The following is a 24,946-nucleotide window of genomic DNA, read 5'->3' as shown; positions in this document are numbered from 1 at the left end:
ACGAAGGCCCTAAAACAAGTTGGGTGTGTGGTACGTGGGTGATGGGAATGCATTTCCGGGGGTAGACATGTTCTAAGTGGGAAGTGGGTACCCAGATTCACGTTGACAAAACCCTCCTCATACATGAGGGGCTGACTTAATCCAGAGGCCCCCGTCCACGAGCCTTACTGAATGTGGGCGACTCCATTCCGGGATCAGCTTGGGGTGCCAGGACCACAGCTCTGCCTCGGGGTGGTGATTTCTCCCCACCGGTGGTGGATGCCCATCCGTTCTCAGCCTCCGCTCCTATGTAGCCGATGGACACAGGCCATCACAGGCCCTTGCTAGCGCCAAGGGACACATGGCCACAGTACACCTTGGCTTTAAAGATCTGTTACTATTAACGTTAGCGGTTCAAAACGTACGTGTTGCTTAAACATTCAGTTTCGGCTTATTCTGGGTACAAATGTAGTAGATGTAAAGCATCACCCTTCAGATGCCATGATAGTGCTTGATCCTATTTACAGTTTCTTCTATCAGCGTCAACACCTTTACGGTCAGTAAAGCACACTTAGAAACCCAGTAGGTTTTATTTCCTTGGCCAGTGCTGCTCCTGTCCGAATTAACAAATGGAACCTTTTGGGAGAGCCGATCATCACTTTAGCCTAATATGTGAACATGATGAAAATGATGAATGTGAAGTTCACGTGACTTGTTCCCGTCGCGTTCAGATAACGTCATCTGAAATTGTGAGTGAAGATTAGTAATCTGAGTATGCATTTAAGAGTGTGTTTACAGCACCATTGCTCCAACAGGCCAAGTTCACTTAAAGAATAGAAGTAATTCAATAGAATTACGCAAGAATTTATTCAGTGATCTTCCTTCTTCTAAATGTCACTTAATATTTTGGGCACGGGATGAGCTTCCTGGGCATTAGGGAGAACTGGTCCTCTAACAGGTATTTTCCATTCCCACTCAGCTGATTAGATTTTGCATTTTTTAACATGTATGTAAGATGTCTTTCCACCTAAATCCAATAATTGTTGAACTCAACAAGAATTCTACATTCTCATTATACTTGCCAGGCTTACGCAGATGCTGGGGAGGGGCTGTGAAGATGACATCGGATGGAACGCTGGGTCTTCCGTTTACGTTGAGTTAGAGTCACAGCTTATGAGGCATGTAGTAATGTGAGTCCGAAAATGAACATGCAGCCAGCCTTCATTCTGTGCCCAAGGAGCCTCTAGGGTTCCCACCGAGGCGGCCTCTCAGCAGCTGCCACTGTGCAGCTGGAAATCAGATACCAAGCTTGTCCCCTTTGGTCCAGGTGGCTCGCACAACACTCCTTGTGAGCACCAGCAGTGTACTCTGCATGGAGAGAGGGACCCACAACTTACTGCTCTTTGGGTCTCTGCAGAAATCCTGAGTACGGTTCAGTAAAACCTGAGGTGCGTAAACCAGTTTATATTCTCTAAGCCTATTCTTTTAAAAAGGATCTGGATTCTTTTTTTTTTTTTTTTTTAAGATTTTATTTATTCATTCATGAGACACACAGAGAGGCAGAGCCACAGGGAGAGGGAGAAGCAGGCTCCATGCAGGGAGCCCGATGTGGGACTCGATCCCGGGTCTCCAGGATCACGCCCTGGGCTGAAGGCAGGCGCTAAACTGCTGAGCCACCAGGGCTGCCCAGGATCTTGATTCTTGATTCTTGACTATTCTCTTTGTCTCTTCCCCTGAAAAACAAGATAGACAAGGATAATTTTAAGTGGTTGGTTGCCTTTGCCTTTGACACAAATACCAAACACGTGAAGATCTATAACGCCGTGGGGTGGACTGAATTGTGTCTCCTACAAAATGCACGTGTTGAAACGCTCACCCCAGGACCTCAGAATGGGGCTGTGTTTGGAAGTGGGGTCTTTAAAGCGGGGATTAGAGTAAAATGAGGTCAGTTGCGTAGGGCTGCTGTGCTTATGGGAAGAGGAGATGAGGACACAGACATGCTCCAACACCGGAGCACATGGCGTCTACCCGCCCAGGAGAGAGGCCTCATGAGGAAGCAGCCTCAGCCCTGTCTGGTCTCAGACTCCCAGCCCCCAGAACCGGGTTGGATAAATGTCTGTTGAAGCCGGCCAGTGTGTGTTCCTTTGCTGTGGCAGCCCTAGTAGACCAGCGCAGCCAGGTTCTGTGATCCCAAGCCATCTGGACCACTTCCCACTGGACCAGGGGGCAGGCTGCACCAGGGCGTTGGATGGTGAACGCTTAGGGCTGCTGGCTGAGTGCCGCGCCCACGGGACTACCGTGGAAGTTTGTCCATCTTCACTTCTCCCTCCCTCTGCATGCCGCTCTGCCTCCTTGTGCTCTCCCTCTCTCTCAAATAAATGAGTAAAACCTTTAAAAAAAAATAGAAGGAGAAGCAGTTGGTACTATGTAGCCCTGATTTCAGCTCAACACGATTCCTAGATTTTGGAGTAATTTGCATCGCCCTAAGTATTTTTGGCATTATCTCCATATCAGTGCTTACGCTGCTGACGTCCTGTTCCAACAGGCCCTCTGGAGGGGCTTCCTTCACAGAGGACTGGCAGGATAGGCTGCTAGAAGGTAGATGCCGAAAAGAATGGAAGCTGTTCTTTGCGTTGGGGGAAGGACGTCTTTAAAGTTTGCATTATGTGGAGGACATCTGCTGGTTTTCATTTATTCAAAAGGCATAAAAATATATAGATTCACCATTAAGCCATAAAGCCCGGGGCGGTGGGAAGCTAATTCTTAACAGGGTGTGTCCATCGAGGACATGAGAAAGACACATCCATCTACAACACCGTGGTCATATGTTGGTCTCTTAAAATTCAAGAACTTAAATTATTGACATTCACTCAATGGAAGTGTCAGGATGTGACAGTGGGAAATGAGAAAAAAGGACCAGTGATTAATAAGGTTTATACATGTGCGATTATGATGTAGCGGTAAGAAGGGCCCAGGCCGTGGTGCTGCGTAATGGCTGGTGGGCAGCCTCGGGGAAGCTGTTGCACGGACTTCTGTGAACTGTTGGTAGCCGCCGTTGATCTTCTGTGGTTCAAGTCCTGTGGATGAGATGTTCAGAAAGGGTCATTCTTACGTTGTGTGTTTGGTGTGTTTAAGCGTCCTTGTTCGGGGGGGGGTGCCTGGGTGGCTCAGTCGGTCGAGAGTCGAATGTTCATTTTGGCCCAGGTCATCATCTGTGGGTTGAGGATTTGAGCTCTGAGACGGGCTCCCGTGCTGGACGGTGTCTGCTTGAGAATCTCTCTCTTGCTCCTCCCCCTGCCTGTGTGCTCGCTCTTTCTCTCAAATAAGTAAATCTTAAAAAAAAAAAAAAAAGTCGTTGTACAGTAGTCCCGTTAGGAAAAAAAGAAGCATAGACGCTCAAGAAAGTTTCTTACTGTGTTGGGTTCTTGCTGCCGGACTGACCGCTGGGCCACAAACCAAGTGGTATACGACCACGCGAGTATTAGGACCGCGTGGTTGTGGAGGTCACAAATCCCTTGTCAGTCTCCTCAGGCTAGAATCAGGGTGTGTACAGGGTGGCATTCCTTTCTGGAGGCTCTAGGGGAAAGAACCGATTTCCTTGCCTTACCCAGCCACGTCCCGCTGCCCGTTCCTTGGCTCACAGCCCCTTCGTCTTCTGCAGCTCCGTCGGCACGCTCCACATCTCCGACCATTCTGCATTAACGTAGGCGTGTGTAGCCATCCACTTCCCTCCAAGCGCTGCTCTCCTTGCACCCCGTAGGTTTGGGGCTGTTGTATTTTCGTTTTTCACTCATTCATCCCACAGTCTCTCTGAGGTTCCCTTTTAATTTCTTCATTGAGCCTTGAACATACAGGTGCATTGTTGACTTTCCATGTGTTTATGAATTTCCCCCATCTTTTTCTATGATTGACTTCTAATTTCATTACATCGCCGATTAGGGAGACACGCTGTATGATATCATTCCAGCCTTTGCCAATTTATGGGGTCATGACCTAGGACACCGTCTTTTCCTGGAGAAGGTGTGTCAGCTTACAGTTGGGTGCAATGTTCCATAGGTGTCTGCTAAGTCCAGCTGGTTGGTGCTGTTTTTTTGTTGTGTTTTGTTTTGTTTTAAGATTTTGGGAGAGAGAGAGAAAGAGAGAGCGCACACGCAGGGGGAGAGGCCGAGGGAGATGCAGGGCGTGATCCCAAGATGCTGGGTTCATGACCTGAGCTGAAGGCAGACGCTCATCTCACCGAGTGAGCCACCCAGGCGCCCCTGGTTGGCAGCGTTTTAAGTAGTTAATGGTATTAAATCTGGGCTTCCATTTCCTTACTACTTTTTAATCTAGTTCTATCCATTATTAGAGCTCTGATATCCTAATCTCCGACTACCACTGGTGAATTATCTGTTTCTCCCTCTAATTTTTTTCAGTTTCTGGTTTATGTAATTGGGGCTCTGTTGTTGAGTGCATACAGGTTTATAATTGCTGCATCTTTGGAATGCGGAATGATCTCTCCATAAAATGTTCCTATTAGACTTCTCTGTGTTGTTTGCAGTAGAGATATTTGCTTGAGTCTGTCTTGTGTCTGCCTCTTCTCCTACTGTAGTTGGCACTGGATACCTTGGCCATCCTTTAAACCGTCTGCACCCTTCAATCTAACTGTGTCTTCTAGGCGCCAGTCACGTTGGGTCTGGCTGGGTCACGTTGTTTTTCTTTTTTTTTTTTAAAGATTTTATTTATTTATTCATGAGAGACACAGAGAGGCAGAGATACAGGCAGAGGGAGAAGCAGGCTCCATGCGGGGAGCCCGACGTGGGACTCAATCCCGGGTCCCCAGGATCATGCCCTGGGCCGAAGGCAGGCGCCAAACCGCTGAGCCACCCGGGTGTCCCTCTTTTTCTTTTCTTAAAGCCCACTGTGGCAGTCTTTACTTTTTAACTGGGGGTCTTAGCCATTTACATGAAATGCCATTCTTGATCAAATACGATTCCTGTATGGCATGATTTCCATATATGTTATTTCCTTGTCATTCCTTTATTTTTCCCGAGACTGCCTTTTCTCACGTTAACTAGATATATTCTAGTGCACGACTTTAATTCCCTTCGCGTGTCTTTTATGATGTGTTTTTAGTTATTTTCTTGGTGGTTACTCTGAAGATCACAGTTAACATCTGAACACGTGACCGTCTAGTTTGCATTAATGCCAACATAATTTAAAAAGTATACGGAAACTTTGCAGGGATATGGCTACGTTCAGCCCCCCTCCTTTGGCTGTTACCGTCATTAGGATTACATCTTTCTACATTATGTGCTCATAAATAGAGATTTATAATTATCGCCTAAGCAGTTGTCTTTTAAATCAGATAAGAAAAAAGATTTGCAAACAGAAACACATTTATCTTGTCTTTTATGTCCCCCGGTGAGTACAATCACCCCGTTTGTGAACCATTACTTGAAGGTATGAAAATAGTGTTATAACATCCCGATTGAGCATAATTTACAAAGATTGTCAAAGGAATGTTTGAGTTGGTCATTGGATAATGAGCCAAGAAAGAAACATTCATGTATAAGCAGTATTGCACGTTTAAGTATTCCTTTTTCTTTTTTTTTTTTTTTTTTGAATATCTTATTTATTCGTGAGAGACGAGAGAGAGAGAGAGAGAGAGAGAGAGAGAGGCAGAGACACAGGCAGAGGGAGAGGCAGGCTCCATGCAGGGAGCCTGATGTGGGAGTCGATCCCGGGTCTCCAGGATCACACCCTGGGCTGAAGGTGGCAGTAAACCGCTGAGCCACCCGGGCTGCCCACATTTAAGTATTCCTAAACCACGCGTGACGATACTTTCCAAAACAAAAAATGGTATGTGTGATTGTTGGGTTACACACCACCTCCAAGTGAGAACTTTTCTTGGTGTGGTAAGCTCTGTTCAAATCCAAAAACTGTTGATGGAGAAGGCACATATATGCACCGTTGTAAGGACTGTAGCAGTAGTCTGAGCTGGGGAGAAGTCTGGGAGGAGAAAGCGGTTGGGTTTTATGCAGCTGCAGGGTAAGGGGGCGTGCATGGCAAGCTGCGAGAATGCCTCTCTTACCTTACACGCCCTAAATAGGGGTTGGTTAGCAAGTGCAGGATCAGAACGCGATCCTGCTGCGTGGGCAGGCTTCCTAAGTCATCCCAGGTGCGGGCGGAGCCTCGTCCGTGGTCGGGGATGGCTGCAGGCGGGAGGCAGAGGCTGCAGCCCAGGGCTCTTGCTGGTGGAGCCCCCGTTTGGAAGCAGGGGCACATCAGCGTGCTGTCCCAGGAAGGAGGGGAGCACGCTGTAATCAGCGTCTGCACCGTCTGAGATTCCGCTTTGAACAACGCACGTGGGGAACGTAGGACAGCGAGCGTCTGTCAATTTGTGGCATGATGAAAAAACTCGTCTGAAAAGCCTTTTATTCCACATGTGATCTGCTAAAAGTACGCATTTTTAAAAATATACTTTTTATTTATTTTAGAGAGAAAATGAGAACAGGGGATGGGGCACATACAGAGGGAGAAGCAAGCTGCTCGGTGAGCAGGGAGCCCGATGCGGGACCCCAGGATCATGACTTGAGCTGCAGGCAGATGCTTAACCCGCCGAGCCCCTAAAAGTCCGCTTTTAAGAAGCCAGAGCACAGGACGCCTGTGTGCAGTGCATGCCGGAGTTCCAGCCTTCCGGGCTCCTTCCTCTTCATTCTCTTTGTACAAATGAATGTAAAAGCGCCGTGTTGGCTTTGCGTGCGCTCCTTTGGGCAGCTTGACTTACTGGCCGCGTAGCTCCCTCGATTCTCCGCCTGCACGCCCGGGCTCTCAGCACCATCCCGTGGCCGCGGGGCGTGGCGCGGAAACCACGACACCGCGCACCACACACGGCGCCCTCCCCGTGGCCTGCGCGCTGTGCTTCTGCTGCCAGCCTGGCACCTGCAGCGGCCCCCGCGCCTCCCACACACCCGCCTCCCGGGTCACACCTGTCTGTGGGTCCTGTCTGTGCGCCGAACCTCCCGGCTTCACGGATGGAGCAGGCCGTCAGCCCGGGAGCCACGGCGTCTCACTCTTCTCTTCAGTTCCCCCTGCCAGCCCGCCTGCCCCACAATGAGAGGCCAAAGAGGACTGGCACCTGCTTTTAGCCAGGACGGTGGGGGGTGGGCAGACGACCCCCCAGGTTGCATGCAGTCAGTGTTTCTGCCGCCCTGTGCCCGCCCGCCAGCCACGGAGCTCAGTGGAAGACGTCGGGAAGTAGGGGCGTGCCCTCCTAGAGACGAGGCCGGCGACGCTGCCCCCGACGGTCCTCTTCCCTGCCTGCTGCCCTTGGTTGTTCATGCCGGGCTGCTCTCCCGCTGTTCTTACGTGTGTCCTCCTGGGAGCCCATTAGGAAAAGCGCCTTCGCCTTGACTTCCACCCTCCCCTTATGGAAAGCACATGCTCTCCTCTGGCCGATTTCTTCCTGGTATGGTTCGTCCTCAGACCACCTCAGGGGACAGGGAGTGTCCTCCCCATTGCCCCGTTGAGGAAGCTGTTGCCAACGGGCTTTTCCTCTGACAGCGTGACACCGCCACAAAGGGGCCAAGGCGGCATGCGAACCCATGTCTGCAGCTTCTGCACCTCTGGCACCAGATGCCCCTGCTGGCACAGGTAGCTTTGCACCCTGAGGATGGTGCAGCCGTCCCCGTGGGGGCCACGTGGAGACGATGCCCCTGGCGTTGAGCAAGCTTGCCCCGTGCCTGGATGCCAGAGCAATGTTTCCCTAGCGGGCAGTGGTACCTCCCCTTGCCACCCAGGCAGGCCCCACACAGCGCCCCCAACGCCCACCTCACTCCTTTCCAACACCGCAAGAGCCTTCAGGCTCTGACACTTTATCATCTGTTTCTCACGCGACTCTACCGACATGAAAATGGCACGGACCATCACCTTAGCTTCTCCGTAACGGATGGCTCGACGCTGTTGCCTCGGTTAGTGCACCCCCCGGACGGCTGAGGCTCCTCTCCTAGCTGTCCAGGTAAGCCTGTCACGGGGCAGGTGAAGGATAACGGCGGGCCTTTTCAGGCACAGGTTCCCTGTAGGAAAAGCAGAGGATAACATGCCTGTGGCACTCGGCTCCTGCAGCGCTCCATGCCCAAGTGTCCAGATTCAGGGAGTGCCACGGCCCGGTGTTGCTGCTCCCAGTGTCTAGAACCGTCTTTGCAACGAGAGCGGATGAAGCAGGGCATGTGTGAGACCTGGAGCCTGGGTTTGCAAAGGAATGGTGTCTGCAATTCAGAGGCACCTCGCCAGCGCCCATGAGAATCCGGGTGCCGTTCCTAGGACACGCAGCTGTGGGTGGCGCCCGGGAGCCCCAGGGAGCAGCAGGGAGACCAAGGGGCCCTCTCCCTGCCTCCCGTATGGTGTAGCTGCCCGTGTGGCAGCCGGCTCTGGCGTGCCCCTAGCACATACAGCGGATGGTCGTGCAGCTTCCAGTGCCTGTCACCCCGTGGGAAGTGCCAGCACCGGTTGCCCCTCTGCTCCCAATTACTTTCCGTCATGTCCTGGCCGTGAACACGGATGACACATTAGCTCCGTGGTTCTCACACTTGGGCAGGTGTCAGATGCGTCCCGAGGGCTCGTTACGACCCACGTAGCCCGCGTCCCAGGCCCTCCTGTTAGGAGGGGCTGCATGGATCCGAGAATTTGCATTTCCCTCCAGCGCCCAGGTCGTGCAGGTGCTGCGGTCTGGGTTCCACACCTGGACACGCACGGCCAGAGTCCCGGTGCCCACAACTCAGGGTCCGTACAGGGGCCGCGTGTGGAAGAGACTGTGCACGGGATGCCAGTGTGTGTCAATCCCAGATGACCCCCAGACCTGAAAGAAGCCATCCAGACTCAAAAATCTCATCTTATTCTTATTTATTTTATCCATTCATTCACTCATTAAATTTTCTTGATTTTAAACTGGCCTAATAGCATCTGTGTATCAGTAACATACCAGTAAACATCAAGAGCAGGCAACGCTTTGTAAACTGAGTCCCAGGCTGAGTTTGGGAGATGTTTAACTTGGAAGGCACTTTTTTACCGCTTTCAAATTCCACAGTTATTTCCCTGAATTTCCTCCTGTTTTAGAAAATATTCGTCCCCAATCTGGCGGTTTCCTGGGGCTCAGTAAATATCCGCTCTTTGCCTGTCTGGGGACACCTGTCCTTGAGCTGGCAGGTGTCCAGGAGCACCTGGGGTGTCCCTAGGGAAAGCTCCCCTCACACCTGAAACCCTGAAAAAGCCTTTATTTCTTCCTAGGCTGATGGTACGAGGCAACACTACTACCTCTTTTGTCCTTGGTTACAAACATCAGGATTTCTGAAAGACAGCTTGGTTTTTGGTGGGCAGAGAACCATGTTGTGTGTCCACATTCTCGTCCTCATACCCCTGGGCTGACCCAGGGACAGCTGCGTATTCCACAAGCATAGCACCACGCTGTGCTCCGCACCCCCTTCCTGACCTTGTCCTGCAAACACTAGATCTCAATGGCCGTTGTCTTAATGCATCTGTCCTGACCTCCCACGGCCCTGCTTTTAAGGCAGCTCTGAGACCCATGGGAAGTCTTGCGGGATTTTCGCTTCAGATCGTCTCCAACCCTGGAAGGGCTCAGTTTTGTGTAAGACTGCCCCTGTTTTGAGGACATCACGATACAATTTGAATGGAATCGGCAAATTTCCTCTACAACGGCATAGAAATGACATTTTACGTAGAAAAGTCAAGTCCCAGGAAACTGTCATCATGCTTGGCTTCGAGGATGGTTTAAAGTGTCCGGGTGGATCCCCTGTAGTGTGACGCCGTGTCCACACTCAAAGCAGGGATGTTTCCGTAACTCCCAAAAGTCTCATGCCCCTCCAAAGAGCCTCCCTCTTTCCGTTCCATCCCAACGTAGGCGGCAGTCTGCTTCTCAAACTACAGAATGGTTCCCACTTCTTTCACTGACCCTAGTTGGCTTGAAACTCATTCATGTCTTGTGTGGACCGATAGGTTGTATTTTTGTTTTTATTGCTTCTGCTTATACGGTCGGCCTACACTTAACTTTGCAGGAAACCACCAGACTGTTTACCAAAGCGGTCTCTGTGCTGGGTTGTGTATTACGTTCTTATTGATGCTGTCACAAATTATCGCAAATGGCTTCATGGCTCGTGGCTCAAAACAGCACGAATTGATTGCCGTACTGTTGTGGAGGCCACAAGTACGGCATCCGTCTTGGTGGGCGAAAATCAAGGTGCTGACAGGGCTGCATTCCTTCTGGAGGCTCTGGCACGGGATCCCTTTCCTTGCCTCTGAGGACCTTCCTTGCCTTGCTGTCATCTCACTCCCAGCGTGTGTGTCTGTGCTCACCCCTCCTCTAACTCTGCCCCCCCCCCCCCCCCGGTAAAGACCCTTGTGATGACTTTGTGCCTGCTGCATCATCAAGGACCATCGCCCCATCCCCAGACACGGGAGCACGCTGCAAAGTTCCTTTTGCCTTGTGAGGTCCGATAATTATAGGTTCTGGGGATTAGGTTGTAGATAGTGGAGGTGTTTGTGTCATCATTGACTTGTGATGTTAGGTTCTTTATATATTCTAGATGCAGGTCGTGTGTGTTGTGTTTTTTCCTGTGTTATGACTTGCCTTTTGTTTTCTTACTGATGTCTTCTTTTAACTTTAACGGACGCCCCTTTATATGTGTGTTCTCCTATGGCTCTTGTGTTCTGGTATGAAAACTTCATAGAACCTAACATTGCAAAGATGCCCCATGTTTGCTTCTTCAAGTTTGATAGTTTAGATTTTATGTTTAGCTCTGTGGCTCTAAGCACCAAAATGTCCATTTTTTGCCCCCATTATACGGGTATATTTCCATTACATATAGGTGTGATCTAGCAACATTTTTTGAGCCAGTTCATCTTTTAAATGACTTTTTGGGGCACCTGGGTGCCTCAGTTGGATAAGTAGCCAACTCTTGGTTTTGGGCCAGGTCATGATCTCCGGGTTGTGAACTTGAGCCCTATGTCAGACTCCGTGCTCAGTGGGAGCCTGTTTCCCTCTGGCGCTCCTTCCACTCACACACTTTCTTTAAAATAAATAATTTAAAAAAAACACCTAGTTTTTAAAATTGAGTATGGATTACCAGAAAAAACAATCCTTAGACTGACACCCATTCGTACTAACTGGAATGATTGGTAATGCCAGCGAATCACGTCAACTGCTAATCAGAAGCTTGACTTTACAAAGGACGACTCACATAGCTATTACTGGTCCTTATTTTGAGCAGCCACATTTATTATCACTCCTCTACAGTTGAAAACTGATAGTTTACCACCACGGGAAGCTATATATCAAATGCTTAAATACTTCTCTCTCAGCCTGCTGGAGCAAGCAAGCTTCCAGTTTGAAGCGAATATCTCCGTGACTCATCATTTCACGCTCGTCGTTTATTCATTTCCGTCGTTTACGTCCCTGAACATAAGGAAGCGAACCTTTTCCATACAACTTCATTTGAAAAGGTTAAGTAGCTACCACAGAGACAATGTGAGCATCCTTATGCCATGGGTATAGAGCTTGTGGGGTGTCTGTGGACATGTGGGAGAAAGCACCTGAGTGCCAGTGGTGGACAGGAACCTGCACTGTTTGCTGGAGAACACGTGCCTGGCCTTCCTTTCCTCCTATGTGCTCACCATCTTATTATCTTTTTTCTCCTGCCCATACTGCCAGCAGTCCATGTCCTCACACACCATCCCTCTCTGCCCGACTGTCCAAAGGGACCTTTCTTGTCATGCAGTCATTGGGGTTAGGGGATGGTGACATTTCGGTACATGTTGATAAATAGATTGATATGTGGGCAATTTCTCAATCATAGTCTTTGCAAAAGTGTTCCATATTCTTGTATGTATTTGGCTGTTTCTGTGTTTATTTTTATCAACAAACATGCCTGGGCTGTTTGATTCTGATCAGAGATTTATGTCACTTCCAGCAACGCCTGTATAAGCTTTAATTACTGGGTTTTTCTCAGGGCCTATCACACAGTAGGTACACAATGTTCATTTGATCGAATCGACCATATTTGTACCATGTGCCATTGCCGTGTACCCAAGATCGTCAATGTCTGCTTTTTTTTTTTTTTTTTTTTTTTTACGGTTTTATTTATTTGACAGAGAGATTGTGCACAAGTGGGGAAGCAGAAGGTAGAGGTAGAGGGAGAAACAGACTCTTCACTGAGCAGGAAGTCCGATACAGGACTCGATTTCAGGACCTTAGAGTCATGACCTAAGCCAAAGGCAGATGCTTAACTGACTGAGCTGCCCTGGCACCCCAGGGTCTGCTTCTTAAGATCGTTCATCTCAGCTCTGCTCCATGGTGCATGTCGTAGTGTGACTTCTGTAATACGAGACGTTTCTAATTCATAAATATCTGTTTCAGAAGAGTCTCTGAGCGCAGTCATTTGAAACTTGGCCTAAAGTTTAACTGTGGGGGAATGAAATCAATTTTATGTTGGTTTGGGTTCTAGCTTATATCATGACAGGTTGGTTGTTTCCCGTATCCAAGGCATAAATGAAATAATTTGTATTGCATTGAAGAGCAGAGAGCAGATGATATTTTTGGATCACCAGTACTTAAGCAAAGTGGGCGAACAGTACAATTAAACATCAAGGTAGCTTTATTTTTTGTTGTGGTTTATCGCGTCTGCTGTTTGTTAATGGAAGGAGATCTGGATAAAGATTTATAGCAATCCTGAAAGGACAGGGTTTCTGTTTGTGGCTTTCCACGGCACTAGATTTTTTTTTTTTTAATAATAAATTTATTTTTTATTGGTGTTCAATTTACCAACATACAGAATAACACCCAGTGCTCATCCCTTCGAGTGCCCCCGTCCACGGCACTAGATTTTTACAAAGCTCTTTGCAGGGCGGGGACTTCCTTTCCTTGGGACATACTACGTCTGGTTTTTGTTGGCACACAGCTTCACTCCGGCTTTGAAGCGTTTCCCACGAACCACCCTCCCGAGGGCAGCAGAATCCTCGTGATCCGCATCAGATGAGGGAAACGATGTGGACTGCGTTAGTCCCGGGCGTGGAGCTTGGGGCCAGAGAGTTGAACCCAAATGCAGCCGTGTTCATGCCCGTGCCCACCGTTGTAAGGCTTCCTGACTGTTGCAGTTCCTCCTAGGCACCCTGTCGTCCTCACCCAGGGTTGTTAGCTGTGGAGGTGCCGGGGGATACTCCATTCCGAGCGGCCACAGCCACAGCAAGGCTCGGAGGACGCAGGTGTGCCTGTGTGAAGAGGTGTTCGGGCGGGGCGGCGGACGGTGCCGGTGAGCGCCTGCCTGGGGTGTGATACAGGTGTGCTTACGGGTGGCTGGGTGGCCTGCCCGCAGCATCCACACGGGGCCCGCGCCCCTCGGCTTCTCACTGGTCACTGACGGTTTCCTCTGATGGGACTGGAACGTGTGGGGCCAAGCCAGCACCGTTTCCACCCTTCCCAGCTCACCAGGTGGCTCTGCGTGTTGGCATCTCATGTCCTTAGGATACAGACCTCTGCCCTGGGGTTGCATGCTCGTACTTCCCCGTGCTGGGTCGTGGTCCAGAGGCAGAGCAAGGATGCTCAGCCTCCCTCTGTCGGGGTCCCGGTGTCATGTAGCACCTTCCTGCTACGCCCGGGGGCACTTGCTGGGGCCCTGGCTGGTCACGGACACTCTGAGGCCAACCTGCGCTGGCAGGAGCGTGCCCCAAAGCCACTCGGAGCCACATAATAGCTCCGCCAGCGGGATCTGGGCTCTGCTGTGTGCCAGGAGCTGAAAGAACAGCATTTAGCGGCTGTTGCCTGCAGTGACCTTACACAACAGCTTTTGCCTTTAGGGTTCTAGCAATTATTAAGCAAGCTTGGCTGCCTTAAGAAGTCAAGAAGAGCCCAAGGCAACCTAGATATCAGATCTAGCGCTTTCCTAGACGGCTTGACTCCGGTCTCCCGTGAATCACCGGTTTCCAGGCCCATGACATTCAGAGCTCAGTGTTTCAGATAGCTGTGCCACTGACCCAATAGTCCATTTTTGGAAAAGAACTCGTGTTTTTCAGTGATGTCCTTCATAGGGCCAGAAGTGCTTTCACTAGAGGGAATCAAACCCCACACAGGAGTGTGCAGATACCAAATGCGAGGGGTGGAGTAGCCGTTCTCCAAACAAGGCCACCAATGGCAACTACGACTTTGATTCTCTGGTCTCAGTGCTAGAAAGTATTTTCTTAATTTCCAGTTGAGAGAAGAATGAACCAATTAACTGATTCTTTCAGTGTGTTTTATTAACGTGGGTTCCGTTAACGTGTTCCATTAACCCGCCTGCATTTTTATTCCTTAAAACAAAGTGTAGAGTGTGAGGTGTTTTTGCAGAGGAGGTGTGCCCTTGCCGGGTGTGACTGTGCTGTGCAGGGTGTCCCCTGGCCCCCTCATCTCCTCCCCGGGGCACCCAGTTGACTCCAGTTAACCGACAACTCCAGTTAACAGAAGTCGTTTGCTGCGGCCATTAACTTTAGAAACAGGGGGGCATATTCAGAATTTCTTACCTTCAAAAACGTTTCTTCCACGAAAAACATTAACATGCATCTCATCTGGGGTTAAAGAAAGGAAATAGAAACATCGACGTTGGAATTAATGTCATAGGTGATTTTTTTCCCCTTAATTTCTATTCATACATGTATACATGTCATTATTCAGATTAAGGTTTTCTGAAAGTTGATCCATTTTTAAAATTACTGATTTTATAAAACACAGGGCTTTGGTAAGCGCATCAGATAAGTGGGTTTGGGTTTTTTTGTTTGTTTGTTTTTTTAAGATTTCATTTATTTGAGAGAGAGCATGAGGAAGTGGGGGACAGTTTGCAAAGGGAGCAGGCTCCTTCCTGAGCAGGGAGCCCGAACGAAGCTCGATCCCAGGACCCTAGGATCGTGACATGAGCTGAAGGCGGATGATTTGCCGACTGAGCCCCCCAGGCGCCCCTAAGCTGTTCTGATGGCATGTGGTAGGTGCCTGGTAGCTGCCAGACAGTTTTGTTGATTTCTTCTTTGTTGATTCCTTTCACCTAATACAGTCTACTACTGGTTTCTGATTCTCAAAGTGTGGTCCCCAGAGAAGCAGCATCAGAAATGCAAATTCCTGGTCCCACCCGAGATCTGCAGAGTCAGAAACTGCAGTGGGACCCTGCCATGTGTGTTCTATCAAGAACCCGCATGGGAGTCGGGTGTGTGCTGATGCTGAAAACCGCTTACCTGGGGTGCCTGGGTGGCTGGGATGGAGCCCCATGTCAGGCTCCCTGCTCGGCGGGGAGTCTGCTTCTCCGTCTTCCTCTGCCTGCCACTCTCCCTGCTTCCGCGCTCTCTGTCAAAAAAAAAAAAAAATCAGCTTAGAAAAATGACACCCCCAGTTTTATCAAACTGTATTCAACGCTGGGTATTTATTATTAAAGCTATTTTACAGTTAAAATACGGAGTGCTCACTCCGCCCCAAAACACTGCTGTATTTGTGAGAGAAAGCTGCCAGACAGCTCCAGCATCGTCTTCTGATCTGCCCGGTTCTGACAATTTGATTTTCACTCAAGATGAGCTCTCCAATGTGAAAATGTGTTTGTGTCTTGAAGAAACTGACCTGTCACACAGACTCTGGCTTTTGATCACCCCACCCCACCCCACCCCCTTTTTTTTTTTTTTTTTTTGGTAATCGCAGATAATAAAAGTACCACTGTTTTGGAGATGACGTTAAGTTCTGGAAGGAAGCATTAAATTGGTCTGTGGTGGTGTGCAAGGTGCACCAGCTGTAACCTGCCTGGCGAGCAAGCACTGCGGTGGGTTCAGAGTCTGTTTTCCTGACCATATGGAGCTAGTTGTATTGAGATTTTTACATCATAAATTTAAACTTAAAATCTTTTATAACACGTGTGGCATGGGACCTACATAGGAGGTAGGGTGGGGTCTGGGGCAGCACCCATGTGTAAACCTACAGGGATTCCTACAGACAAGAGTATGAAAATTCACACAAGGAATAACAAATAATCCGCATTAAGCCCTCCTCATGCCGGTGCAGGTCAGATGTTGCCACTGAATCAGAGACTTTTCAGGTTGCAGATGTTTATGGATTAAGGATTTGGAAATGAGAGATCATGTTCTTGTACGGGGCCGGGCAGTGAGTTAACAAGTGTCGTGGAGCTGTTTCCACATGCCTGGCAGGTATCGTACTTTTGTGAATACATTCCAAGCAGGTGGTGGGTGTTTGGTCTTTGTTTCTAAGTGAAATATGTCTGGCAGGGCCCTATGACTTGTCATATTAAACAGGGTTTCGCCCTTACTGGAGCACTGCTGTACGGAGACAGGCAGATCTTGAGGTCTCCTAGGTCAGGGATGCTTAGTACTTACGAGTCCTTCCACAGAGCAGGTGCGAGGGAGGCGTCTTCGCACCCCCCCTCCTCCCCCTCCGCTGAGGGTTCCACATGACGGTGCAGGACTTGCCCCTGGCCAGGCGCTGCACTCACAGCTCAGCACAGACTGTTCCTCTTCACCGACACGACACGCCAGCCAGGAGGTGTGTGGTATCCGTGCTACTGTCCCCATTCTGCAGATCTGTCATCCAAGGCCCCGCCGGGGGCTGAGCACCTGCTGGCACATTTCAGTGGCTTGCAAGCTGCAGGGCAGGGTCGCAAACCAGGTTCCCGCCTTCAGAGCTCCTGTGGCTGCCTACACCCAGCATCTTGTCACAGCCAGCCCTGCAGGCCAGTGCTGCCTACGTGCCACTGCTGCCGGGGCACAAACTACAAGTCAGGAACGTTGAAAACCCGACCCAGGACTGGCAGCTACACAGTGGCCCAGCTGGGAATTGACTGCTCTTCTTTCAGATTCCTGATGCCCGTTCTTTCTCCGAATACCTCATTCCAGGTCTGGCTTGGGAGCGGAAACCGGAATGAGCAGAGAAAGCAGGTCTTATCGTACGCGCTGGTCTGCTCTGAGGCAGAGCAACTACTCTGGAATTAGGTGCCTGTTTGCCTGTTTGCAGGAGCACAGCTTCCTGCACAGGAGATGTGGGAAAACACCCTCACCCCTACTCATTATGGGGTAAAATGCAAACTGGCACGGTCCTCTGGGAGCAGGGATGGACTCGGCAAGCATTTCACTACATCCTCAATGACAAGAAAACAGACAGCATTGTAGGACCCGGGCCTGAGAGGCCGCCGTGCCTAGCCTTCCTGCGGGTACAGGGATGCCCTTCTGCAGCACGTCGATGAACTTAAACCTAAATGCGTCTCATTTCCCCACCTGGGAGGGCAGCCTCGTACCCATGATGACACCCACCTTGTGGCTACTGTACCCATTTGACTAGGGGCTCGTCTCCCATCTGACACCCCCGTGTCACCACTTACCCGATCAGCTCAGCTGCATCCCATCAGCTCAGCTGCATCCCATCAGCTCACCTGCATCCCATCAGCTCACCTGCATCCCATCAGCTCAGCTGCATCCGATCAGCTCACCTGCATTCCATCAGCTCACCTGCATCCCATCAGCTCACCTGCATCCCATCAGCTCACCTGCAGCGGCTGCAGCATGCACTGCAGCATGGGTCCCCCTCTTCCAGCAAGAAGGGAGGCTCTCCTTCACGAGGAATGCTTTCTTAACACCTACGGACCGTCGTGCCTTATATGGCCTGTAACATGCGACAGTGATGTTCTTGTGTAAAGTGACACAGAAGCAAGTTGCAGATCTTGGAGCTCGCTGCCTCGCTTGTGGACAGGGGGACCACACGGCCCTGATAGCTTGCTGGGGTTCTTTTGTGCTCATCTTTGGAACTTCTTCCTTTCAAAACGCTGTCCCTTTAATTTCTAAGCATGCTGTCATGAGCTGGCGCAGTCATCGTTGGGTCTGAGGACTTTAATTACTTGTTTAGATCCTCGCTTATTCACTGAGGATTTGGGATGATTTTATCTACATTGTGAAGAAAAGTGGTCTGCACAGTCTCCTGCAGATGCATAATCCCACAGCTCAGTGTCTTTTAAATTAAAAGCCTTGACACGAGGCTTTAAATAAACACTGTTTAAAGCATTTTAAAGGCCATCGCTACGTTTCTGTCTTTGGGATTAGTGTTTCTTTCACGCCCCTTTCTTCCTTGTCGTCCAGTTGGCTTACCAAGAGTCCCCGAATGCCACCTCTGTCGACCGCCCGGCCTCTGCTGCTTCCCACGCTTGACTCCCACGCTTGACTTTGCTCTTTAGACCCGACACTAGTTTCTTGCTCTCACTTAGTGCCTGTCGTTTCCTCCTGTTGGACATTTGGAGTCCTAGAGGCTTAGTCTGAGTACCAGGGAGGAAAGTAAAAATGTGCACTACGGCCTGTCCGTCCTTCCCCATCCCGCAGAGCCCTTGCTCTGACCCCCGTGGAGGGGTGCACATAAAAGGAGCTTTCGTTACCGGAGACCCTCGGCCACGGAAGGCTTGAGGACGCCTTCCTGCTGCTGCTCATGGGGAGGAACCAGCCCTCCCTCCATTGTCTGCCGCCTTCAGGAACAATATATACAGGTGCAGCGTGGGTTCTAGAAAACCCCGAGTCACTCAGCTGCCTATCCAAACCATGGCTTCTCTACACTTGACTGACCCCGGAAATGTTTCCTTAAAGCCTCACCATCTTTTCTGCCAGCAAAAGAAAACCAAACCAAAACAGGTATTTCCCTAACACAGAGGTCACATGGGAGCCGTCTCAAGTGCCTGCAGGGGTGGGGCGCCGGGGACTTGTTTGTTCTGCACATTTTCCAGTGCCGCAGGAACATCCAGCCTGTGCCAGAGAAGCAGAGGTCCCAGGTAGTTCAACTGCCGAAGATGAAATGGCACCTGATGCTTGGCTCTCGCGAGTTGTGCCTCAGCAGGTGTCACCCACCCTGATGGCTGAAAGGAGGGCTGGGGCTACATGGGCCAGTAGGTGCCGATTCCCAGAGTCCACGGGAGAGGCGGTGAGGGCAGCTGTCCAGCTCGGGTCCGAGCACGAAGAACCAGGGATCCCCCAGCAGGTGCAGGGAGCCCCAGGAGAGGGATGCGTGAGTGGTGCCATCCGCGGAGCCCCTGGCCAGAGAACTGTTGCTAATCCATGAGCAAGCCCGGGAGTGCAAAGCCAGGGGAGCTGTGGCACAGACTGGAACAGGAGGCACCGCCCGCAGAGCCCTTCGGGCGTGGGCTGTAGTGCCACCCATAGGAGGCCTTCACTTGCAAGGGAACTCGCTGCCCTTTGTCCTTGGGCCTTGGGCTTGGCACAGAGGTGGCGGGTGTGCTGTACGGCCCAGGTGTCCCTTTACCTGCCGTGGGACAGATGCACACACAGGTGACAGCAGAACAGCCACGGCTCCCGAGCGACAGCGCCGTGCCTCCTGCCGTCTGCAGACTCGGTGAAGTTGCCCCACGCACAGGAAGCGTTCTTGTTATCGGGCCCAACCGTACACGTTCGGTTTAGACTGTGCAGCGTTTCTGTGGCTTCACGCACTGCATGAGGCCCTTACTGCTGAGACTAGAGGGGCTGGTCTACCTCCTAAACCAGCCGGAACGGGAGACGTGTGTGTCTTGCCAGCCGTGTGTGCGCAGCCCCCGTCCGTCACCTCCTGGCTTCGCCGAGTGCCCGTGTGGGTGCCACCACAAAGAGTGAGGCTGGGGCCCTGAGTACGCCTCCGGACACGGCCCTTCTGCCTTCCTTCGGGCACCTGCACTCAGCCCCCTGTGGCTTCCCAGATCTGGAAACGCTTGCCTTTGGAGACGTGCATCGGGTCTCAGCAGCATGTGTCACCACGTTTGCATTTTCAGTGAACTGATCTTTCTACGAGGGCCCACGGTGGCCCACTGGTGATGCTCACGGTGACACCTGGCATTCACTTGTGATTGGCTTTGCAGTGGGGATGGTGAGCAGTCCTGTGGGAGTGAGCACCTTCTACGTTCAGGATAACCAAAAACAATATCCTGTTAGTTTCAGGTGTATGTCATAGTGATTTTTACATTTTTATCCATTTAAATGACCCTACAATACATCCAGTTGGCGTGGGTCAACCTCGCGGGTCCCGTCCAGTTGGCGTTGGTCCACCATGGGGGCTCATCCAGTTGGTGTGTGTCCACCTACAGGGCCTGACCAGTTAGCATAGATGCACGACAGAGGGCCCAGCCAGGTGGCCTGGGTGACTGCACAGTTATCGCAGCCGTACTCACTCTCTTACCCGTGCTGTCCTCTCTATCCCGAGACTCATTTCATAAGTGGAGCTCGTACTTCTGAGTCCCCTTCATCTGTCTCACTCATCCTCTCACCCCGCCGCCCCTCTGGCGGCGTGGGTACAGTTGGCATGGGGCCACCACGTGGATCGCATCCAGTTGGCATAGGTCTGCCATGCAGGTCCCATCCATCCAGTTGGCGTGGGTTCACCATGCAGGTCCCGTCCAGTTGGCATAGGTCCACCACGCAGGTCCCGTCCAGTTGGCATAGGTCCACCACGCAGGTCCCGTCCAGTTGGCACGGGTCCACCTCGCGGGTCCTGTCCAGTTGGCATGGGTCCACCATGTGGGTCCTGTCCAGTTGGCACGGGTCCACCTCGTGAGCCCGTCCAGTTGGCATGGGTCCACAACGTGGGTCCCGTCCAGTTGGCATGGGTCCACCACGCGGGTCCCGTCCAGTTGGCACGGGTCCACCATGTGGGTCCCGTCCAGTTGGCATGGGTTCACCATGTGGGTCCCGTCCAGTTGGCATGGGTCCACCACGTGGGTCCCGTCCAGTTGGCATGGGTTCACCATGTGGGTCCCGTCCAGTTGGCATGGGTCCACCACGCGGGGCCCGTCCAGTTGGCACGGGTAACATTTGTGGGTCCCGTCCAGTTGGCACGGGTCCACCGTGCGGGTCCTGTCCAGTTGGCATTGGGCCACCTCGCAGGGCCCGTCCAGTTGGCATAGGTCCACCATGCAGGTCCCGTCCAGTTGGCACGGGTCCACCACGCGGGTCCCGTCCAGTTGGCATAGGTCCACGACGCAGGTCCCGTCCAGTTGGCATGGGTCCACCACATGGGTCCCGTCAAGTTGGCATGGGTACACCTCGCGGGTCCCGTCCAGTTGGCATGGGTTCACCATGTGGGTCCCGTCCAGTTGGCATGGGTACACCTCGCGGGTCCCGTCCAGTTGGCATGGGTCCACCACGTGGGTCCCGTCAAGTTGGCATGGGTACACCTCGCGGGTCCCGTCCATTTGGCATGGGTTCACCATGTGGGTCCCGTCCAGTTGGCATGGGTCCACCACGCGGGTCCCGTCCAGTTGGCACGGGTAACATTTGTGGGTCCCGTCCAGTTGGCATGGGTCCACCATGCGGGTCCCGTCCAGTTGGCATTGGGCCACCTCGCAGGGCCCGTCCAGTTGGCATGGGGCCTCCTCGCTGGGTCCGTCCAGTTGGCATGGGGCCTCCACGTGGGGGCCCGTCCAGCTGGCATGGGGCCACCACGCGGGGCCCGTCCAGCTGGCATGGGGCCACCACATGGGGGCCCGTCCAGCTGGCATGGGGCCACCACGGGGGGCCCGTCCAGCTGGCATGGGGCCACCACGCGGGGGCCCGTCCAGCTGGCATGGGGCCACCACGGGGGGGCCCGTCCAGTTGGCATGGGGCCACCACGGGGGTCCGTCCAGTTGGCATGGGTACACCTCATGGGTCCCGTCCAGTTGGCATGGGTTCACCATGTGGGTCCCGTCCAGTTGGCATGGGTCCACCACGCGGGTCCCGTCCAGTTGGCACGGGTAACATTTGTGGGTCCCGTCCAGTTGGCATGGGTCCACCATGCGGGTCCCGTCCAGTTGGCATTGGGCCACCTCGCAGGGCCCGTCCAGTTGGCATGGGGCCTCCTCGCTGGGTCCGTCCAGTTGGCATGGGGCCTCCACGTGGGGGCCCGTCCAGCTGGCATGGGGCCACCACGCGGGGCCCGTCCAGCTGGCATGGGGCCACCACAGGGGGGCCCGTCCAGCTGGCATGGGGCCACCACGGGGGGCCCGTCCAGTTGGCATGGGGCCACCACGCGGGGGCCCGTCCAGCTGGCATGGGGCCACCACGGGGGGGCCCGTCCAGTTGGCATGGGGCCACCACGGGGGTCCGTCCAGTTGGCATGGGTACACCTCATGGGTCCCGTCCAGTTGGCATGGGTCCACCACGCAGGTCCCGTCCAGTTGGCACGGGGCCGCCACACGGGTCCCGTCCAGTTGGCACGGGTCCACCATGTGGGTCCCATCCAGTTGGCATGGGTACACCTCGCGGGTCCCGTCCAGTTGGCATGGGTTCACCACGTGGGTCCCGTCCAGTTGGCATGGGTCCACCACGCGGGTCCCGTCCAGTTGGCATAGGTCCACCACGCGGGTCCCGTCCAGTTGGCACGGGTCCACCTCGCGGGTCCTGTCCAGTTGGCATGGGTCCACCACGCGGGTCCCGTCCAGTTGGCACGGGTCCACCACGCGGGTCCCGTCCAGTTGGCACGGGTCCACCTCGCGGGTCCCGTCCAGTTGGCACGGGTCCACCACTCGGGTCCCGTCCAGTTGGCACGGGTCCACCACGCGGGTCCCGTCCAGTTGGCATGGGTACACCTCGCGGGTCCCGTCCAGTTGGCATGGGTTCACCATGTGGGTCCCGTCCAGTTGGCATGGGTCCACCACGTGGGTCCCGTCCAGTTGGCACGGGTCCACCTCGCGGGTCCTGTCCAGTTGGCATGGGTTCACCATGTGGGTCCCGTCCAGTTGGCATGGGTCCACCACGCGGGTCCCGTCCAGTTGGCACGGGTAACATTTGTGGGTCCCGTCCAGTTGGCATGGGTCCACCATGCGGGTCCCGTCCAGTTGGCATTGGGCCACCTCGCAGGGCCCGTCCAGTTGGCATGGGGCCTCCTCGCTGGGTCCGTCCAGTTGGCATGGGGCCTCCACGTGGGGGCCCGTCCAGCTGGCATGGGGCCACCACGCGGGGCCCGTCCAGCTGGCATGGGGCCACCACAGGGGGGCCGTCCAGCTGGCATGGGGCCACCACGGGGGGCCCGTCCAGTTGGCATGGGGCCACCACGCGGGGGCCCGTCCAGCTGGCATGGGGCCACCACGGGGGGGCCCGTCCAGTTGGCATGGGGCCACCACGGGGGTCCGTCCAGTTGGCATGGGTACACCTCATGGGTCCCGTCCAGTTGGCATGGGTCCACCACGCAGGTCCCGTCCAGTTGGCACGGGGCCGCCACACGGGTCCCGTCCAGTTGGCACGGGTCCACCATGTGGGTCCCATCCAGTTGGCATGGGTACACCTCGCGGGTCCCGTCCAGTTGGCATGGGTTCACCACGTGGGTCCCGTCCAGTTGGCATGGGTCCACCACGCGGGTCCCGTCCAGTTGGCACGGGTCCACCTCGCGGGTCCCGTCCAGTTGGCATGGGTCCACCACGCGGGTCCCGTCCAGTTGGCACGGGTCCACCACGCGGGTCCCGTCCAGTTGGCACGGGTCCACCTCGCGGGTCCCGTCCAGTTGGCACGGGTCCACCACGCGGGTCCCGTCCAGTTGGCACGGGTCCACCACGCGGGTCCCGTCCAGTTGGCATGGGTACACCTCGCGGGTCCCGTCCAGTTGGCATGGGTTCACCACGTGGGTCCCGTCCAGTTGGCATGGGTCCACCACGCGGGTCCCGTCCAGTTGGCACAGGTAACATTTGTGGGTCCCGTCCAGTTGGCACGGGTCCACCGTGCGGGTCCCGTCCAGTTGGCATTGGGCCACCTCGCAGGGCCCGTCCAGTTGGCATAGGTCCACCATGCGGGTCCCGTCCAGTTGGCACGGGTCCACCACGCGGGTCCCGTCCAGTTGGCATAGGTCCACCACGCGGGTCCCGTCCAGTTGGCATGGGTCCACCACGCGGGTCCCGTCCAGTTGGCATAGGTCCACCACGCGGGTCCCGTCCAGTTGGCACAGGTCCACCACGTGGGTCCCGTCCAGTTGGCACGGGTCCACTACGCGGGTCCCGTCCAGTTGGCACGGGTCCACCACGTGGGTCCCGTCAAGTTGGCATGGGTACACCTCGCGGGTCCCGTCCATTTGGCATGGGTTCACCATGTGGGTCCCGTCCAGTTGGCATGGGTCCACCACGCGGGTCCCGTCCAGTTGGCATGGGTCCACCACGCGGGTCCCATCCAGTTGGCACGGGTAACATTTGTGGGTCCCGTCCAGTTGGCACGGGTCCACCGTGCGGGTCCCGTCCAGTTGGCATTGGGCCACCTCGCAGGGCCCATCCAGTTGGCATGGGGCCTCCTCGCTGGGTCCGTCCAGTTGGCATGGGGCCTCCACGCGGGGGCCTGTCCAGCTGGCATGGGGCCACCACGCAGGGGCCCGTCCAGCTGGCATGGGGCCACCACGCGGGGCCCGTCCAGCTGGCATGGGGCCACCACGGGGGGGCCCCTCCAGCTGGCATGGGGCCACCACGAGGGGGCCCGTCCAGTTGGCATGGGGCCACCACGGGGGTCCGTCCAGTTGGCATGGGTACACCTCACGGGTCCCGTCCAGTTGGCACGGGTCCACCATGTGGGTCCCGTCCAGTTGGCATTGGGCCACCTCGCAGGGCCCGTCCAGTTGGCATGGGTCCACCACGCGGGTCCTGTCCAGTAGGCATGGGGCCACCACACGGAGCCTGTCCAGTAGGCATGGGGCCACCACGCGGGGCCCGTCCCATTGACCTAGGTCCACCATGCAATGTCTGTCCAGTAGCATGGTTCTACCACGCAGGGTCTGTCAGTTGGTGTTGATCCACCATGGGGGCTCATCCAGTTGGTGTGTGTCCACGTACAGGGCCTGACCAGTTAGCGTAGCTGCACCACAGAGGGCCCAGCCAGGTGGCCTGGGTGACCCTGCACAGTTATCGCAGCCGTACTCACTCTCTTACCCGTGCTGTCCTCTCTATCCCGAGACTCATTTCATAAGTGGAGCTCGTACTTCTGAGTCCCCTTC

At 53.9% G+C, this 24,946-nt stretch overlaps 1 protein-coding gene and 1 long non-coding RNA gene across 3 annotated transcripts in view; one reads left to right on the top strand and one right to left on the bottom strand.

The window, feature by feature from the left end:
* The window catches only part of PUDP (pseudouridine 5'-phosphatase), an 82,602-nt gene that overhangs the window by 12,517 nt on the left and 45,139 nt on the right, over positions 1-24,946 (top strand). The gene's annotated exons all lie outside the window — the stretch shown is intronic.
* On the bottom strand, positions 12,745-16,517 carry LOC140596155 (uncharacterized). Its single transcript, XR_011998173.1, has 3 exons — positions 16,366-16,517; positions 15,226-15,334; positions 12,745-14,568 (listed from the first exon to the last, which is right to left on the bottom strand). It is a non-coding gene; the product is annotated as an uncharacterized lncRNA (long non-coding RNA).

This window comes from Vulpes vulpes, chromosome X, assembly GCF_048418805.1.
Source record: "Vulpes vulpes isolate BD-2025 chromosome X, VulVul3, whole genome shotgun sequence".
Taxonomy (NCBI): Eukaryota; Metazoa; Chordata; class Mammalia; order Carnivora; family Canidae; genus Vulpes; species Vulpes vulpes.
The sequence above is the reverse complement of the archived record's forward strand: the minus strand, read 5'-3'. Positions and strand labels throughout refer to the sequence as shown.